Source organism: Arachis hypogaea, chromosome 20 (assembly GCF_003086295.3).
Source record: "Arachis hypogaea cultivar Tifrunner chromosome 20, arahy.Tifrunner.gnm2.J5K5, whole genome shotgun sequence".
Classification (NCBI taxonomy): domain Eukaryota; kingdom Viridiplantae; phylum Streptophyta; class Magnoliopsida; order Fabales; family Fabaceae; genus Arachis; species Arachis hypogaea.
Window position 1 is genome coordinate 74,759,675 of NC_092055.1, and position 21,420 is coordinate 74,781,094.

A 21,420-nucleotide genomic window follows, 5' to 3' on the forward strand; every position below is an offset into this window, starting at 1 on the left:
TTGGACATTCCCTGTTTATGGATAACCATAGGAAGAGGCTTCATTAGTCATATCTCCTAGGATCGACTTTGCTCTGATACCAATAATGTAACACCCTAAGTTCTTATACTATCGTGGAGGTTTTTAAAATAAGGTGCCACACTTGATCCAAGAAAAAGAATGACTTAATCGTTACGCGAGGCAGGAGTAAATACGTGTAGAGCGGAAAACGAGTAGCGCTAAAACGTTGGAATTTGAATTAGAGTGAAATAAACATCTTAACCATGAGTACGTTTCAAAATACTTATAGGGAACTAAAACAGGAAAAGAAGCTAACTACGTCCTAAACTAATCTCGTCGAAGAGGCTCCCCTACTTGCATCATATCCTATCCTTGATCAGGAGTCTTTAGTTATTCACGAATCGAGGTACCAGGGGTCTCCCTCCAACACCCTTTCGCGCAGTGAAGACCTGGTTCCGTTGCATGGGATGAACCAAAACTCGACGGGGTGCCGAAATGGGGGAGTAGGGCATGTATTCCACCTTTGGGCCTCCACAAGGGTTCAACTTCTCCTCTGGGTCCTCCTCCATGGTATCTTCCTTCTGGCCAGGGTTGTCGAATTTCTCTTCTTCGGTCTCGGGGTCGGACTCAAGGTGTACCACCTTGGATGACCGCTTCCTAGATGTTGAAGCGTCCCTATCTAGGAAGGTTATGACGGGCAGCTGGGGTTCTTCTTCCACGAGTTCTCGACCTAAGTAGATAGTTTGGAGCACGGTAGTAGTGGTCGCAACTATCCACGCGTGCTTCGAGGGGTCATACTCAGAAGTTACCCTCGAGGGGGCACTGCGTCGTCTCTATCCGCTGTGTCATGTTCCTCTGGAGATAGTATGGAAAAAGAAAGGGAGTGAGAACCTAACGTCTCAGTAGGAGTGCTATGTAACACCTCCATATCCATCTCCAGCCCACGTGCGGGATTTTAAAAACAAGCGTATAACATGGCATGTAATATGCATCTTCTTTTTTTTGTAAAACATGTGTGTAAAAGAAAGGGGAAACATATAGGAAAATAGAAGGATAACATCAACATAATCATAATTAAATCTAAGGAAAACATAGAACTCAAGCTTTCATTCGTGCCTTCTTTCTTTCTTAATTTATAACTTATATGGAGGGTATTGAGCTCAAACCGGTATAAGTGGGAGTCCCCTTCCCTTACCGAAGGTTCTTCTCCCAAACGTTTTGGCGATCACCTTCCCTTACCGAAGGATCATATCGATATCTTGTCTTTGGGGGTCACCTTCCCTTACCGAAGGATCATTCCCTCAGTTTAATTTACAATCAAGGTTATTTAGACATACACAAGAAGAGAGTCATATAAAAAGATATATTATTATATAAAAGTGATGGGATAGTCCCCTTTCCTTACCGAAGGTTCTTATCCCAAACGTTTTTCGATCACCTTCCCTTACCGAAGGATCATATCGATATCTTGTCTTTGGGGGTCACCTTCCCTTACCGAAGGATCATTCCCTCAGTTCAATTTACATTTAGGTTGTTTTAAACGTACACAAGGGAAAAATCATATAAGTGCACATTATAAGAATATTAAATATTTTGAAGAAAAACATGTACTCTTGACTTTAAAGGAATAATGATAGAAGAGATCACATAGATGCACATAGGATTAAATTTTTAAATAAAATATTTGAGAAAGCATGTACTCTTGACTTTAAGGGAATGATGATAACATAATGGTATAATAGGTTACATGGATGCACATGATGGAATAGGGTAATTTAAATAATTGAATTAAAATATTATAAATAATAATATAACCCTGTAAGAGATCACACATATACCTATATGTTGAACAAGACATAAGAAGGCATGTACTCTTGGCCCTAAGGGAATATCAATATAATAATATAGGATATTGAATAAGCATCTTAAGAGGGCATGTACTCTCGACCTAAAGGGAATATTAACAACATAATTATATGAAATAGCACAAAATGGGTATAGTAAATAATTGAATGAACATCATACGGAGACATATAATAACGATTCAAGAAGACGTGAATGGCATGGTGGAGAGACATGATCATCATGAATGAAAGGTGAGTGAGAGAAAATTAATGTCATGATAACATGGAAGAAAATAATAATAAAGAATGGAACATAACACATGCCAAGCGTTTTTAAAAACATAATTTCCTACCTTCTTTTCTAACGCTTCTTTGAGCTTGCCTCTTCTGTTTGCCCACAGAATGTTATTTCTTTGTAGAGAGAGAGAAGGAAGAGGATAAGTGTTTGAGAGAAGTGATTTTCTACCTATGGGTGCTCCCCTATTTATATACATTTGGGGATGGGGTGGTTGGGATATTTTAAATTTCAAACTGAGGGTGGTTACCAGGTTCCTATCCAAAATTTCAAAATTCTAAACTTATCTCCTAACTGATTTTCAAACTTCAAATTTAATTTTGTTTCTAGAAGGGGCGGTTGTTACACCCTATACATTAATTTTTTTTTCAACTAAGTCCCTGCCGTGAGGATAACGTTTAAGATAATGGAATATTCTGTTTAAAAAAACGAATATTCTTCTATTTGAGTTAGATATTCCAATCGTACATATCTCTATTTTTTCAAAATACCCAAAAACTCCTTGACATTTTGTCACAAAGAAAAACAAAACCCTAGCCAGCCCCTAATTTTCTCTCTGAAAATCGTGTAAAGTGCGCTTCTCCTCCGGAGGTCTGTCTTCTTCATCCATAGGCTTCGGCATCTTCATCCATAGCCATTGGTCCGTCATCTTCATCCAAAGCCTTGGTGGTCGGCCGTCTGTCGCATCCTTCTCCCTGTGCTGCTCTGTTCTGCGTTGCTCTATTCTGTGGTCTTCTGCGTTGTTTGCCCGTCGAAGCCCTCACCGTGCCTCGCCTCGCGTCACCTCGATGCGCCGCGCCTCGCCTCACCGTGCCGCGCCTCGCCGTGCCGCGCCTCACCATGTCGCGTGGCTTACTTTCTTGTTCTATTACACTCTTTGTAACCCTTGAAGCGAATTTTGTGTTGCCGTTCTGTACAGGTGGAGGCAATATTAGACAAGGAGAATTTCACTTTGGAAGAGCTTCTTGATGAAGAGGAGGTGATCCAAGAATGCAAGACCTTAAACAGTCGACTCATCAACTTGTATGTCTCATTTCCTTTCCAGAAACAAATTTCATAGTGTTGTACATGTTTTTCATGCTTACCCAATTTTCATGCCCACCATTTGCATATGATTCAACAAAATTAATTGATAATTTGCCATTTTCCTCTTCTTAGTCTGAGAGATCGAGCTCAGGTTGAACAATTGTTACGCTACATTATTGAAGAACCACCAGAAGATGCTGAAAGCAAACGAACCTTCAAGTAAGCAGTAATAGTAGAATTTGTTGCTAAAGTACTTCATAATCACTGCTTAAGCCTTCTTGTTTACATCTGATCATCTTTCTTGTCATTAGGTTTCCATTCATAAATGAAACTTCTATTTGAGTTTGAATTCATGCAGAAATTTATTAATGTATTGATTTTCCTTTCATATTCTTGTACATTCAGCTGATGAACATATTATTCTCCTTCTTGGAGCCTAATCGTTCTCATAGTACCTTGGTGGCTGGCTACTTTAGCAAGGTATATGTTTGACAAAGTTTCAGCTTTGGCTTACAAGGATAATATTTTGTAGTTGTGGCTTATCTGATAATATGTTTGGCTCATTGTGATTTCAGCATTTAGTCTAAAGTTTGGAGATTGATAAGTTTCAAAATATGGAAAAGGAATGGAACTAGAAATGTCAGTGATTTCCAGCTGTAGCTCCTTTGTTGTGATTTCGTCGATGAAGGACAAGTAACATTTATTGATTAAGACATTAATTTTTGCTGATTCTGTGATTCACTGGGAAAATAACTTGAAGAGTACATGGGATTTGAGCTTTTTCACATACTGCAAGATTTGTTCTATTATGTTTTAATTGAGAGTGATATGTTGGTTGCAGGTGTTCTCTTTGCTGGAGACTTAGGAAGAGAATGTCCTTTTGGAACATAAGTATGGAATCTAAGTCGAGCTTCTATCTTTATGAGGGCCTAAAAGTTTGATTCAGCTTTGTACAAAAGCATGCATGAAGCACCTTGCTATGGTGAAGAATCTTTAAGTCAATTTTCCAGTTGGAATGTTATACCAGACTTTACAAGTTGAGATAGATATAATTGTTTGGTCTAAGTAGATATTGAATAGAGTATAGTTATGTTCATAAATTATTTTTACCATGTTTTAGTCTAGATTGTGGATCATAAATTTAATGTATTTCGGAATTTTCAATATGTTAAATTCTATATTTCTATGTAGACATTGTAAATGTTGTGGTATTTATTTGTAGTGGTTAATCTGAAATTAGTAAAAATCTATAATTATAAAATTAGGAACAATGACCGAGTTAGTGACCGATTTAGATTTTTAGTTCAGAAATTAGCGGCTAAAGGGTTCAAAATTAGCGGCTAAAGGGTTCAGCGACCGATTTTCAAGAAAAATCAATCACTAAATCGGTTGCTATTCCGGTAATTTCTTGTAGTGTGAATAGGGATTATAGGAATATCTTTCATTGAATATTTATAGTTTTACTAAATTTTCAATTAGGTCCTTATATTTTTTTTTCTTTTCAATTAGGTCCCTAAGGGTATACAAGTAATTTCACAATTCACTAACATTTTTTTGACGTTTAACGTTAATAGGGACTAAATTGAAAAAAAAATTTAACGTATAGAGACTCAATTAAAAGGAAAAAAAGTATAGGGACCTAATTGAAAATTTCGCGAAACTATAGGAACCAACAGAGTAATTAAACCTTTTTTAAATTAGGGTTCAAGTCTTCATTTTACATTAACCTAAGAAGTTTTTATGTAATATCTTTACTGTCAGAATGTCACACTTTCGCGTGCGTCACTCTGATAACGGGAGTATTACGATGACTTTCATATATTAAATATTAAGGTATGAGCCTTTACACGTAAATCTATTAATGGTTTTACTAAAAATTCAAAACTTTTTCAACAAAAACAAATAACACATATTCACATACTTAATATTAATAATACATTATAGTATTACATACAAAAACAATTACAAAATCTATCCCTTTGAATAAAACTCTAACTAAAAAGGTGAGAAAAAAATAAATTAACAACTCAACTTGTAAACACAATCTTCTATGCTCATGTAACTCCGTACTAAACCTTCGCACCTGTAGCTGAAAGGGTTGGAAATAAAGGGTAAAAATTGGGGAGTTCTTAGTAGGGTTGGGGTGCATAGTTATGTTCATTTTATTACCATAGCCAACGACAATGAGTAATATAATACATTTAGACTTAACAAATAAAGAACACAGAAATCAAACAATCATATAGCACACCCACAATCACAGAAAATACACTCACAAATAAATATGCGCAAATAAGTATGATGCATGTCTGTCCTAAGCAGGCCATGAGCTCATGCATCGGTTGTCTACCCGCAACCCGACGTCACTCAGAGCGAACCCTGAATATGGTTTTTCTACTGTGTCAGTCAGGCACATTAGTATCATCATGGGCGAACTCGTGTCAGTCAGGATACCTTGGCATCACGGGTTATCCGTGTCAGTTAGGCCAAATGACAATAATGTCGCTAGTATTTCTATGTGCATCATAGTAAGAAACAGGCTATCAGTTAGGCAGACATTCCTGCATTAGCAATTTTAGGCTATAAATCAGGCGGGCACTTCTGTATTAGCTGTAACATCCCGCATTTTTGAAAATCTAATTATAAATAAATTATGATTTTATCTTATTAAGTTTAAACTTTATAATTTTAGAAATTATTTTGTTAGAAATAATTAAATAGATTCGGAGATAGTTTTATTTCGAATCAATTAATATTTTTAAGTAATCTAATTATAATGGAATATTTTGTATAATTTTAGTAATTGAAAAATAAAAAAAGAATTGTATAATTTAATTTAAGTAACTATTATCCTGAAAAAAAAGTTACGATTTATTTTATTAATTTGATATCTTATTTTATAAATTAATTAATTAATAGTAATTAAATTAGTTTTATTAATATTTGGAGTTTAAGTTGATTAATATTCTTATGTAATTTTTATAATTGGTTATTTCAAATGCTTTGGAAATAAAATTTAGTAATGAAGGTATTATATAATTTAATTTAGGTAATTTCTAATATGAATGAATTATGGTTTATTTTATTAGTTTGAACTTTTAGAGATTAATTTATTAAGAATGATTAAATGAATTTTTATAAATACTTTAAGTTTAAGTAATTTTATTATAGTTAGATATTTTGTAAATTGAAATTAAAGTTTCAGTGATAGAAAAATAATAAAAAGTTATATCATTTAATTTAACTAATTAGTATTGAGTTTAAACTGTATTTTATAAAAATATGATTAATATATTTATTTTATAATTTAAATTAGAAATAATTAATTTCACTTAGCAATATGTTGATAAATAATGTTTTTATATATTTTTAATAGAATATATTTAATTTTAAAATTACTCTACTCTTCAATTTTATCAAAATATCTATTCATATCTATCTATATTCTTTTATAAAATCCTAATTTTAACCCTAATATCACAAATTCCTAATTTATAACCTAAATTCCTAAATCTACAATCAGAAAGGGAAAGAAAGGGCACGGGAAGCTTAAGGGGGGAAACAGAAGGGAAGAAAGAAGGAAACAGAGAGCAGAGGGAGAGGGTGACGGAACAGAGAAGAAGAGGGAGAAGTGGATCGTCATCGGGGAGGGAGGAGACTGCCGCCGTCGTGAGCCATCACTGCGCGCTGCCGTCGAGTACACGGACCAGAGGGAGACGCGAGCAGTGACTGAGAGGAAGCTCCGTCCTCGTCGCCGTTCCATAGTCGCTGTTGAAGCCAACCTCGTTGTCGTCGAATCGTCGCTGCTGAACCGCTGCTGTGCCGCCATCAAGTTTGAGTTGAGGAAAGGAGACGTGGAGTCGGCGTCGTCCAGAGAGAAACGCGAATGGCGAGGCGAAGCAGAACGCATGGTGGGAAGGCTTTCCTTGCCACTGCCGCCGGCGGAATCATGAACCAAGGTGGAGGAGAAGGCCGTCTTCCCCGTTGCTGCTATAATCATCCGTGCTGCTGCCGGTGCTTCCTTGTTCTGTTATTCCTTTCTAATTCTTGTAAGACATTCTTGTTCTGAACCTCTACTTGATGTTCTTGTTTATTCCGCTGCCATTTTATTAGCCTTTCTCTTGTTCCAATTTAATTTAGCCCCTGTTCCACCCCTGAATTTCCAGAATTATTACTCTACCCAATATGAATTCATTGTTTTGCTCACTGTCGTGGCCAACTCGCGTTGCTACTGCCCTGTCAAAGCTGTTGTGAGTGTTGCTAACATTGGCGGATAAGGGATGAAGGAGCTGCTGCATTTTGGATGCAGCCCAACCAGTCATCACGCCACAATTCCGTCTTCGGTTTCGGTTTCTATGAAATTCGACTAACTGAGGTAGGGGGTTTAAAACGATTTCAATTTAAGAATGCCTACAAGGTTTATTGAATAACTGCAAATAGATTTAATAGCTGTGAGTAATTGATTGATTATGTAATTATTGAATTGTGGCTGAAATTGTGATTGAAATAGTTGAGATTGTGATTTGGAATTGTTGATTTGTGATATTGGTTGATTATGTGGATCGGGAATTGCTTGATGACTAATTATTGAGAATTTCTGAATTTTAATGGGTTATGTTAGATTTGTTGCCGTTGAGTTGTAATTTGGTATATTGTAATGTTAATGAACTTGGTTGGTGGTTGATTTGGAATTGGTTTTGAGGGGTTTTGAAGGGTTGGATTTTGAATACTAAATAGATTGCTGAAAAACTGATTTTTGAAATTAAAAGGTGACTTTGGAAGTGAATCAGTTATTCAACGATAATTGAAATGATATAAGAGCAAAGGCTGAGTAAAGTATAATAAAAGTTGTTGTTGGGACTCAATTTTGAGAAGTTTGAATTAATTATAGAACTAGTTATGATTTTTCAAAGTTAAAATGTAAAACTTGATTTTCTGCATTATTTTTAAAGGAAGCCGGAAACTTTGAAAAACTATAACTATTTCTGTGATTATCGGAATTGCGTGGAACCAAGTCCGGATTGAGCTTGGGGATATAGGGAACTGGACTGCTGAATTTGAGACTTTTTCACTAAGTTTATGATTTATGGTGAATTTTTGAATCATGGATGTCAAAACTGGTTTTTCTGCAGAACGTTTAACACAGCAGCAACTTGATTCCTCTATTGGAAATTCTCCAGTTTGAATTTTGAAATGGAACCAATTTTAAATAAAATTTTATTCCTATTATTTTAATGCCGTAAAATTTCAGAACAATTGGACTTGTAGTTTTAAAGATATGAATTTTTGAAGGATGATGCATTATGCAGAAAAAGCCAGATTCTGTTTTCTTAAATTAGTAACTTTGGGAGTTTATAACTTTTGATCCTGGATAGATATTGAGATGCAATCAATTGGAGGTGAAAATTAAGTATGTTTAGTATATGTGATTTAAATTTCAGGATTTTCCATGTTTTAATAAGTGAATTATGGGACTTGGAAGAGGTTGTGTTCAATGATTTGTAAAATAGAATTCTGCAGAAAATTACCTAACTTCCAAGCTACGTAACTCCTTCATTAAAAATGGTATGACCCTGAAACTAATTGAGAAATAAATTTGGATGAGTTATGTTTAACCACATTAATTTTTAAGGTAGTTGGATTTAATTTGGATTTTATATGAAATTTCAAATGTTGTATGGTGCTACTGTCTTTTGGTTTTAAAACACTGCAGAACAGTCACGGTTTTGCTTATATTCCCAAAGCTATAGTCAGCGAAAAATTATGATTTTTGATTTAATAGAAAGTTTAATCCGAGACGGTCACATGGATTTAAAGTTTGCGTAATTCCGAATTCATTTGATATTTTAAAAACAAAATGGAAATCAGGTTGCCAAGTTGTGTTGGTAATTATTTTGGATATGGAATTTAAGAAATAGATTTTCTATTATCAAATATTTTTGAGAATATATTGCTGAGGAAAATGCTGAAAGAGGCTGATGAATTGTTGAGAAAAAAGGAACCTGTAAGGGTGGATAAGTCCTATTTTTAAAGGAGATTATGTCCAATTTTTATAAAAAATATAAGGACTTAATCAAAATAAATATTCAAGGCTTATTTAATAATAATAACTTCAATGATTCTTTTAAGAAAAGAATATTTGATCTATGAGATTGTTGGCAAGGGCGTGGGTCTAGTCCCGCTTGCGAATTTGCAATTATGAAAGAAAAAGGAAAGAGTAAAGTACTTATTGTATGATTATCTGTTGCTTGAGGCAACCTAAGAGATATTATTTGTTTGTTTGTTGCTTGAAGCAACCCAAGAGATGTTTGTTTGTTGCTTGCGGCAACCCAAGAGATATTATTTATTTGTTTGTTGCTTAATGCAACCCAAGAGATGTTTGTTTATTTATCTGTTGCCCTGAGGCAACCCAAGAGTAATTTTCCGTTCTCAAGAGTACATATTTCCTGCGAGTAGAAAGCAGAGGCTGTCTCAATAGAGCTGCTAATAATTATATGCGCATTTATTTGAATGGAAAATCGTATCCGGGAAATCGTGAACTCGTGACCGGATAAATATCGGGAATGCAGGTGCTAACCGACACATGAGCTCATGGCTTGTACTAGGACTAGACATTCATCATATGCATCTATGTGACATTGTTTGGGTGTGCATATTGTAATTGATTTGCCTAAATGAATAATTCTGTTAACTGTTAATTGCTATATTTGATATAATTGCTCTTGATTGTGTTTGAACCTCATTACTTGTGTTTGAAATTGATTGGCTGGATTGTGGTGAATTGGGTGTTGGTTGAATTGCTTGGGCCTGAGGCCATGACTGGTTTGTGTTGGAAGTCTAGTTCTGTATAAAGTATCTGACTGGTTCAGCATAGACTTAATGAACCTATGCTTGGAGCAGGATGATCATTTATACCGCGTAGGTAACTTCTTTTATGTTATGGTCTAGTAAGGTATGAAAAATCAAACTGGTTCAGCATAGATTTAATGAACCTATGACTGGGACAGGTTGGTCATTCATACAGTCTAGGGAACTTTTAAAAATTTTACAAGAAAAATATGGATTTAGAATATTGAGTAATTAACTAATGCTTTTAAAGAAAGTTAGTTTCCTTTTAGATGTCTATGAATGCAGTTAACTATTTGCGCTTTACTCTTTACTTTCACGGCATTCTCGACCTCTACTGAGAACATGTGGTTTGGTTCTCACCCCCAAATTTTCCACCCTTTCAGTGCCACAGGTTTGAAGACGCAATTTGAAGCTGCGAGCGATTAGTAGGCTTTCTTTATGATTCTGATTGCTTTCATAGAGTCCCCTCGCTATTGTCCTTTGAGATTTTATTTTACATAGAGGGGTAGGTTTAGTATATTGTATTTGAGTTTTATTTGGTCTCTTTTGTATAAGAATTATTATCAATAATATTTATGTGATTATTATTATTTGTGAATGTTTGAATTATGACTTTAATAAAAAAAACAAAATTTTCTGGAATTTTCTTAAAACTGAAACGCGAACTCGATACAAAGGCTCGATAATTAAGTAGTTAATACTAGAGAAGGTTACGTAATGTTCTTTCTAGTGGAAATACCCTGACTTAAGCAAGGTATTTTGCTGGACGGGACGTTACATTAGCAATTTGGCACAAAGGCGCAATCAAACAAGCAACATTCAATTATCTTTTTCGTTCATTGTTCCTGATTTCCTTTCTTTTCATCATGCCGCCGCATCACCTTATAAATACGCATACCTCCGCATCACCACATAACTAAGCATACCTCCGCATCACCATATTACTAAGTATACCTCCGAATCACCTTTTAACTTTAAACCTTCCTAGGGACAACTTACATTCTTATTCATTTTTCTGACTTGTTTGGCCTAATACTTCCTTGGCAACTAGTCTTCTATTTGATAATTAATATAACAAACAGACTTAGGTTCGCGCAAAATTTATGTCCACGCGTTTACATCAAACTCAAGTTTCATTTGGTTTAAGTTTCAGAGCATTCTCATTTCCATAACAAAAGTTATGCATATTCTATTTTGAGAGGTTTCTATTTGGTTAACCGGTGAACCGGTTAACTTCCAAAGTGCATAAATAATTTTCTAGAATAGCCATGGCTCTGAAATTTGAACTTATTGAAGTAGACATCATAATATTTCATTTGGTTTTAGTTTCATCACAATAGATTTTCTGGATACATCAAGGAAGTCATTGTTCTAAGTTTGTAAATCCTATTTAGCCATTAATGAGCAGTAAAGGGTTAAAGACTATAACTTTTAATCTATAGCTTCTAAAATTCTGAACTTTTGAGGGAATAAACTATACGTCATAAGGGTTCTATCAAATTTGGTTGCACTCAATTTGGAGTTTAAAATTAATATCATTAACTCAAACAAATCACTAGAATTACCAAATAAGTTACAGAATTGCATGTCAATAAAACAGTGAACCTTTCATTTTTTAAATTGCATATTTAATTCTATAAAAATGGGATTATCCCAAAATTTGGACACACTGTTTTTCACATACTAATATTTCGACTCTCTTTGGTTACAACTTAAAAACTCATCAAAACAAAAAGTTGTGTAAGTTTGAAATTGCTACTAGATTAATTCAAAAGCAGATTTTTCAGCAGAAACTATTTACTTTCAAACATTTTTATCTTCTAACCTACTCATCAGAAAATTCTAAAATTTTGAAAGGATGATATAACCTCATCAGGTTTACCAAGGAATTATTACACGATTTTTGAGTGGCTAGATTTTTCCCATAAATTCGTGCAATTCGCTGCCTAATTTCAGTGACCATATCGGCAGAATTTGACTTAGGTTCTAACTAACCATTTCGGTTCCCTAGGCTTCTCATCATTTATTAATCATCATCTATGTTTATTTCACTTGTCTAGACTTAACTTAGTCTTAAATCCCCAAGAGCTCAGCTCTTATCAATTTGATCATTCATGCATCATATGTTCATACAAGAGCATACCATTAACATAAAATTCTGGATGCTAGCACATCAATCATCTTCATCATTATCATACATAATCCAATATCATAGCTAGAAGCAAATACTCATTACATCATCAACAAACATTATTCACATAAACACAAATATGCAATTACACTAACCTAACCCGTATTGGCTGCTCGTACATAGCAAAACCAAAATCTCAAGTAAACAACAATAATTCAACAAATATTCAACATAAACTTAATCAAACTCAAATAATAATCAATTAAACTAACATTCACTTATCACATTCACATTTAATTATTATAAAATTATTAAATCCTATCTCCGTAAGAAATCAAAACAATGAAAACTCCGGAGAAAGCTTTTTGATCGAGCTGTTGAAGAAGAAAACGTCAAAATCGGCTACGCTACCTCTGGGGCTCCCTCTACCATCAATTTCTCCCGAACAAAAGTGATGTCAACGTGAAGAGGAGGAAGATACGAATATTTTGCTCGGATTAAATTTTTTATTAGAGTTACGGATCTCAAATTATTGAGGTTGGAAGGCATAGTTCCATGGAAGTTTACATTCTCTCTCTCGGTCTTTCTTTCTTCTTGTATATATATATATATATATATATATATATATATATGTTTTCAATGGAAAAGTGTTTTGAAAGGTTACATGGATTTTATGCTTTAAACAGGCTCCTATTTTAGTATTAAATATGTTTAGAGTCGTTGTAATACCCAAACTATCAGAGTGGCATAGCTGGAAGCGTGACATTTCGATAGTGAGGGTGTTACACCAGTTGGGCATTTAGCGCCCAGAAGGGTAGCCTCCAATCTTTTCCTTTTTGTACCAAACTCTACCAAATTACTCTGAATTTCACCTGAAATAATAAAAATACTAAAACAACTTAAAGTAGCATCCAAAGAGGATTCTTGTACTAAAATAATATAAAACTTAATAAATTCTAACTAAAAATGAATAGAGAATAAGGGAAAAATAAGTACAAGATGCTCATGCATCACAACACCAAACTTGAACTGTTGCTTATCCTCAAGTAACTAAAATAATATAGGACTGAGAAAAGAAGAGAAAAACGCTCAAGACTTAAGTGTTCCTTTAAGCACATGTCTAAGTACTGAGTGGGGTTAATGACACTCTAACTTTTGAATAGGTTTGGCATCTCATTATCCTTTGAAGCTCAGAAATATTGATGTCTCTTAGCACTAGAACCCGGATGATATTATGGATTCTCTTTCTCTTGAAGTTCTAATTAATCCTTGAACAGAACTTTTTCTTATCTTTTCTTTTGGTGCTTTGCACCTTGCGCCTAACTGTGACTCTAAGTGTTTTGTTCTCAAGCTTAACTTGATACAAGAACACCACAAGCACTTAACTGAAGAACTCCTTGAGTTCTAATTTCTCTCAGTCAGTGGTGCTCAGAGCCTTTGGCATACTCTGTAATTGTATTTGGTCACGACTCTTACTGCTCTGTCTCAAGGATTACTTGAAACATTCATACCATAAGCATATGGTTAGGAAACAACTCTTTTGAGCTTTAGATCCATTTTGACCCTCTAACCATTGATGCTCAGAGCCTTGGATCTTTTTTTTTATTTTTTTTCTTTTAGCTGTTTGTTTTACTTCAAGGACCAATTTCTTACTTACTTTTGAGAATCCATAATACCTTTCTAAGTTCCTTTTCCTCAAGAACCAACATTCTTAACTTCAAAATCAAATATGCACTGTTTACTCATACATTTAGAATTAAAGATAGTGTCACCACATCAAAGTAACTAGAAAGAATCATAATATATAACTCAATCCTCATATATTTTACTATTTCTTTTCTTTTTCTTTTAATTTTGTCAAGCTTCTGAGTAATACATGAGATCTCTTTCAAAATAAATATAACATAACAAAATAAATAACTAGACTAGAAAGTAATAAAAGACTCTAATGATCATGCAGAGACTCGAACCGAAAATAGGAAATAAGATAAAACACTGAAAAATAGAAAAACAGATAAAGCAAGAGATAATGAAACTTAACCACCTTAGTCATGGTGGCTGTTGCTCCTTCCTGGGAATCCTCTCTGGCGTTTTAGCTCTTCTATGTTGCGCCCCTGCCTCAGCTGCTCCTCCACCAGCTGATGGAGGAGGGCTGAGTGGTCCTGATGCTCAATCCTCAACTGATCATGATCAATAGATGATGTCAACTCCCCAATGGATGTGGTCAACTAGTTTCAGTAATCATGGGGAGGGAAATAGAATCCCCGAGGCATGTCCGGAAGCTCCTGCTGAGGAAGAGGAACTGGCTCCAATGGTGGTGCATTCCCATGCTCTCTAGCATACTCCATACTCCTCCTAGTGATAGGTCGATCAACGTCAATAGGGGTATCTGATGAACGGATTTTTGCTAGTAAAGAATTCACAAATAAATCCTCGTTGCAAGTATAGTTTCTAAACCAACAATAATCCTTTCATACAAAAGTTTTGTTTGTCACTAAAGCAAACCCAATAAAAATAATAACCGAAGTATTTAAACCTCGGGTCGTCTCTCAAGGAATTGCAGGGAGGTGTTCTTGTTATTGGTTATGAGTTTTTTGAGAAATTTTTGAGTTGGAGAATAGGAAAATAAATAATTATAAATTAAAGCAATGAAAATTAACAAGAGTTTTTATGTAATTAAAATAAAAAGCCTTGGCTAGGAGAAGATTAGTCGGAAGTTCTATCCTTGTTGGATTCCCAAAGATTAATAGTAATAGGCTGTTGTTTCTACTTAGTTATCCTTTACTAAATAAAGAAAAGTCAAGTTGGGAGCCAACTTCTATTCACAAGTCCTAATCCTCTCCCTTGGGAAGGATTAGCGTTAGTGGCCAGAGAGCCAATCACAAATTAACTCTTGAGTCTTCCAACTCAAGGGTCTCCAAATATTAATCAACTCCAAAGCCAAGTTGGAGAGAAATCTAAATTAAATTAAAAGCATCAATAAATTGAAGAAAGCAATCATAAATATGAAATACCTCAAATTGCATTAAATAAAAAAAATCAAATCTAACATGGAGTTCATAAACCAAATTGGGAAAACAAATAAACTAGAATGCTAGAATAAATAAAAGTAGAAGAAAAACTAAATCAAAAGAACATTGAACCTGAACCACAGGGGAAATTGAAAGAAGAATTCTTAAATCCTAAAACCTAGAGAAAGGAGAGAGCCTCTCCCTCTAGAAACTACATCTAAAACCTAAAATTATGAATTATGAGAAGTATATATGATTCATCCACTCTGCAGCCTCTAATTTGTGTTTTCTGGGCCAAAAAATGGGCCAAAAACAGCCCAGAATTCTGATACGTACAGCACGTGGCCCATGCGCGCGTACGCGTCGCTGAACTTTCGCACGATCCACACGTACGCGTGCTTTGCGCGTGTGTGTCCCTGAAAGCCAGGTCAACTATGAAAAATTGTATATTGTTGTGAAGCCCCAGATGTTAGCTTTCCAATGCAACTAGAACCGTTTCATTTGGACCTCTGTAGCTCAAGTTATGATCGATTGAGTACGAAGAGGTCAGGGTTGACAGCTTTGTAGTTCCTTCAGCTTCTTGTATTCCTTCCACTTTTGCATCCTTCCTTTCCATCCTCTAAGCCATTCCTGTCCTGTAACCTCTGAAAACACTTAACACACGTGTCACGGTATCGAATGGTAATAAGAGATGATTAAAATTAGCCAAATTAAGACCAAAGAAGCATGTTTTCAATCATAGCACAAAATCAGGAAGGAAAATGTAAAACATGCGAATTCTATGAATAAGTGTGAGTTTAGTGGATAAAATCCACTCAATTAAGTACAAAATGTACCACGAAATAGTGGTGCATCAGTATCGCCATCAATGCGGACTCGGGCCTCGGCACACAGGTGAAAGATGAGGTGAGGGAATGCAAATCTGGTAGAGGTAGAGGCCTTCTCCGCTATACGGTATAGCTCCTGAGGAATCACTTGGTGGACCTCCACCTCGTCGCCGAGCATGATGCAATGGATCATCACTGCTCGGTCCACTGTAACCTCAGACAGGTTGCTTGTGGGGATGATGGAGTATTGAATGAACTCTAACCATCCTCCTAGCAACCGGCTTCAGGTTATGCCTATTGTAATACCCTACCACACAGAGCTTTACACCTAGGATGTAAAACAGAGGTGGCGTGTAACACCCCATTACCCTAAGCCTTACTTCGCGCCGTAAAGCGAATGATAACAAAGTGTCACGATAGTTCCAAGGCTCATATATATATATATATATATATATATATATAAAGGAATAGTAATACTAGAAGCCCGATAAGGGAATAAAAGCTTAAATTGCATAAAGCGGAATTAGGAAACGCGAAGCGTTCATACACGATAACTAAACGTGTAGGTACGAACAGAACAAGACACAATAACTATAAAAGCTTGTAGATAGCTCCAAGATACACATGGTAATCATTAGATTGAACAATATATATATATATATATATATATATATATATATATATATATATATATATATATATATATATATATAAGAGAACTAGTCAAACTAAATACAACAGGGATTTGAAAGTTTAAAATAGCTTGTACAACTTACTTCTCAAATCAAGCCTCTAAGGCCAAAAAGTCTAAGATAAAAAGGTGAGAGAAGGTACTACAACAAAATAAAACAGAAATAAACAAGGAAGAAACCATACTCCGCTCTGTCACCATGTTCGCAATTTCACCGAGGTGAATCACGACCTGCATCTGAAAATCAACAATAAGATATGGCATGAGAACTGGAGGTTCTCAGTATGGTAACAGTACCCAATAAGTAAGATGTAAGGTTCTGGGACACCGAAGGAAATCCTAGAACTTCACATCGATACAGATATTCAAGCTTAACAAAAATAAATAAATAAATAAACTTAAACTGTAAACCATGAGCAGGGTTATCTTTTCTTAGGGGGATTTCTAACTAATACTAATCGCACAGCTATATCCCACGACCTTCGCCAACCTAAACTCCGTGCGATCCCATCGTCATCGCCTCCGGATCCTCCTCAATGCCAGTAAAACACATTTAATACAACCAAGTAAAACACAAGTAATATACATATACAACAGGTAATTCAACTAGCATTTAGGCATGTTATTCAAATAGGCATAACTCAAGTAATCAAAGCAAGCAAGCATATATAAGATGCATATCATGAATGTCTATCCTATTTGGCTCGTGATATCACTTGTCGGTCTATAAATGCCAACCCGACACATCATTTTGGATGTAGCCTTCCTGCCACGCCAGAGATATAGGCTTTGCACACTCATGCAGCAGAGAAATCTGCCACGTCGGGGATATAGGACCTGCACACTCATGTAGCAGAGAAATCTGCCACGTCGGGGATATAGGCCCTGCACACTCATGCAGCAGAGAAATCTGTATTGTTTGTATATTGCTAGCCGGCTTAAACTCTGGGAGCCGGGGCTAGATTCTTATGCTATTATACTTTTATATTTTTTATATTATATCTATATCTTGTGCGTTAAGTTAGTAGCTTCATGTATACGTTTTGCGCCTTTCAAATCCTGTTTTTGAGCTTATTTCCTTCATCAGACTTTTAGAATTAATATTCCTTCTCTCTCTCTCTCTCTATATATATATATATAAGGAATATTAATTCTAGAAGTCTGTATGAGCCTTAGAATTGTCATAACCCTTGATTAACCTTTGCTTTACAGCATGAGGTAAGGCTTAGGGTAATTAGGGTGTTACATGTCGCGTGCAGGTGGTCGCGTACGTATGCTGCATCAGACCCAGAAAATTAAATGCTGTAGAATTTCAATTTTAAACACCAAACTTTAAACGTTCATAACTTCCTATCCAAAAATCCATTTTCATCAAAATTTATACCAATTTAAAGATATTTAAATGAACTTTAATTTAAGACAATTTTTAACAAATTTTGAAAATTGAGGCTCAAGTTATAATCCGTTAAAATTCACCAAAAACTGGTTTTTACCAAAAATTAACTAGGTTCTCAAACTTCCAAATTTCAAAACCAGACCAATTTCAAACAAACCCAAAACGAACACAAAACCTCATAGTAACATTTATCAACCACCTCTCATTCAATCACTACTGAAACCTATCTCATTCATTTTAATTCCATGATTCTCATCACAAGGTCCTATTCACCACATCCATTCACATACACAAAACCACAACTAATATTTTACAACCACCATTTCAACATGACCAAATCACATATACCTTAATTCAACCCTTTACAAATAACATTTATCCACTCATCATCCTATTTAATTCAAATTCATCATCATTCAATCTACAACAACATCATCAATCATCATTAATCATCTACATCAACATTTAACATCATAAATTCATCAACAATTCAAAACTTATCCAAAGGTCCACTAGTCTAAGTGTATAGAAACATTACATATTACATAAAGAAAACCAAAACCATATCTTGGCCAATTTTCAAAATGCGCTAAACACCAAAACGAAGCCACCAAGCTCGATCCAAAGCCTCAAACCATACCAACAAACAACAAAACTCAATCTAACATCATAAAACATACCAAAATCAAACGTAAGCTTCAAAAACAACTAAAAAAAAAAATTTTAGTGAAACCTTACCTTACCCACGAGATTAGGGGCAAAATTCAACAATATTCTAATGCTAGATCACCCCTAAACAAACAAAATCACAAAACTTGCTCAAAAACTAAACCCAAAATTGCAAAAAAGTTAGGGCAGGAAACAGGAGCATGAGTTTCGAGTTCTTACCTATAAAAATTAGTTAGAAATGACGGGCTTGACGAGAGCTTCGCGTGGCTGTAAACGACTCGTCAATCGGAGCTCCGTAGCTCAAGTTATGGCTCCCGGAAGATGGTGATGAATAGTACCACCCTCCCCCTCTCTCTCAATCCGCGTTTCTCTCTCTCTTTGGTGGTGAAAATGAGTTGAAAGATCAATTAATACGCATATATATGTTGGGCCTTGGGCCCTGCTTGGGCCCGGTCCAATCTGTTAGTGTTTTTGGTCCGTTTGGCCCTCTTTGATCCAAAACCTTTAAGATTAATGCCCAGTTTTTAATTTTAAATTATTTTTGTCCTTTCAAAACAATGAAAATTCAATCTTCAAAATCTTATTTTTCTCAATGTATAGTACCGGACAGACTAGAGCCGGTACTGCCAGTTTCAGCACCGGTACATATTTTTACAAAATTTTTTTGAAAAAGATACATTTGCCAACTCAGAAAAATTCATTGAAATCAAATTTCACCTTTAAATTTTTAAATTAAAACTTCTGAATTTTGAATCTACATCCGGGCACTTAAAAATTATTATTTTATTGAAATAGTTATGCCGGTTCTTAGATGGTGAGGCGCTAAAACATATAATAATAAAATCTTATATATAATATAGTTGAAACGAAGATTTATCTAGGAGCTTTTGAAGGAAAGATAAAATAAAACGTTAAATGGAGAAGCGCAACACTCCCAAAGGCGTTAACATAAATGAAACAAGATGAGAGTAAACTAAACATGAATATACAAAAAGAGTTCCAAGATACAGATAACAAAGCTTTTGACTCGGCTCACGAAGTTAAGACCGGCTAGAGCATATATATACAAGATAAAATCCAAAAGACAGTTTACAGAACTTGTTTCTCCATGTCAACCTCTAAGAGGAACCAAATATGAGTATATATATATAGTAAAGACATATAACTATGTACATATGCATCTAAACCAAAATGAAATCCCAAATAGGTAGAGTCCTTCGCTTGCAGAAAGCTTCCAGTATGCCTCAGTGAGGTGCCTCATGTCCAGCATCTAAGAACCACAAAATATGTATCCAGTTCTCAGCATGGTAACGGTGCCCACATATCTAACATATAAGGTCCCAGTAAAGCCGAAGATGATCCTAGAACTTTCGACAACAGATTCAAACTTAAACCTAAAATTTAAAACCATAAATTAAGCCAAGGTATCTAAGTTTAAGGATTTTGGTTCTTATTAGAATTCTAACCTAAGCCCCTAAGTTCACCGCCTTTCCCCCAATCCTCCGAAACACCAGTGCACAAACAAACAAAGCATACAAAGAAAACACAAGTAGTTTACAATTACAACAAACAGAACATATAGCAGTTAAACATGAATATCAATTATGCAAACCCAAGAATGCAAAATCAAACAATTCACTCAAATGCATATGATGCATGCCTTTCCTACTGGCCGCGAGCTCACGTGTCGGTTACTTTGTCAGAATCCGACACATCCAGTAGCTAACCTGGATATCGTCGTCTTGAAAACCGGTAGGCGGTGGGCGGTACATCACCACGAACCCCACATGGCGGGTGGTACACCACCATGAATCCCACCTGGTGGGTGATACACTGCCATGAACCCCACCATTGTGAGCGGTACACCACCACAGACCTCGCAAGATCTTCAATTGAAAAACAACACACACACGTGAGTGGTAAATCATCACGAATCCCACATAACATTCTCTTTTAAAAACATGTGGGTGGTACACTACCACAAACCCGACATAATATTCTCAGTCAAAAATATGTGGGCGGTACAGCACCACGAATCCCACATAGTCTCGACACTGAACAAGCGGTAAACCACCACGAACCTTGCCAAGGTCAAGCACAAAACAAATTCATTATAAATCATTCATTCATATCCATTCATAATCATTCAAAATCCATCACTAAGGCCAGATTCATCATATATATATATATATATATATATATATCACATCTATACACTTCTCATTCATAATTCACCACCTCTCAAACTTTCTTCATCTCCAAGTTACTATTCCTCCTTACATTCTTCTCACTACTCAACATACAACTGAGCTTTAGGGGCTAAAAGAGTAAAAATAGAGGTTTAGAGGTTAAAAATTATATTTTAAAATACAAAACTCACTTTGCTGATTTCAAGGGTCACGCGTACGCATGGGCGTAATTTTATGCTTGCGTAAATTTCAGGAGTCACACGTACGTGTGGCCCACGCGTACGTGTGGGCGTGTTTTTCATGCTTGCGTACACAAGCACCCTGCTCGCATATGCAAGATGCCCAACACGAAAGGCTTGGTCACGTCACGTGCAGTGATCGCATATGCAAGATATCTAGAGTGGCATAAAATGCTGAATGCTGTAGAATTTCAGTTTTGCACTCTGAACTTCCGACGTGCATAACATTTTTGTTTTAAAACATTTTCCATCC

The 21,420-nt window shown here is 35.4% G+C and overlaps 1 long non-coding RNA gene across 1 annotated transcript; it reads left to right on the forward strand.

Annotated features, from left to right (window-relative positions):
• The first annotated feature begins 6,644 nt into the window (after nucleotides 1-6,644).
• Nucleotides 6,645-10,612, forward strand: LOC140182588 (uncharacterized). Its single transcript, XR_011878498.1, has 3 exons — nucleotides 6,645-7,214; nucleotides 7,332-7,540; nucleotides 10,398-10,612. It is a non-coding gene; the product is annotated as an uncharacterized lncRNA (long non-coding RNA).
• The last annotated feature ends 10,808 nt before the right edge of the window (nucleotides 10,613-21,420 follow it).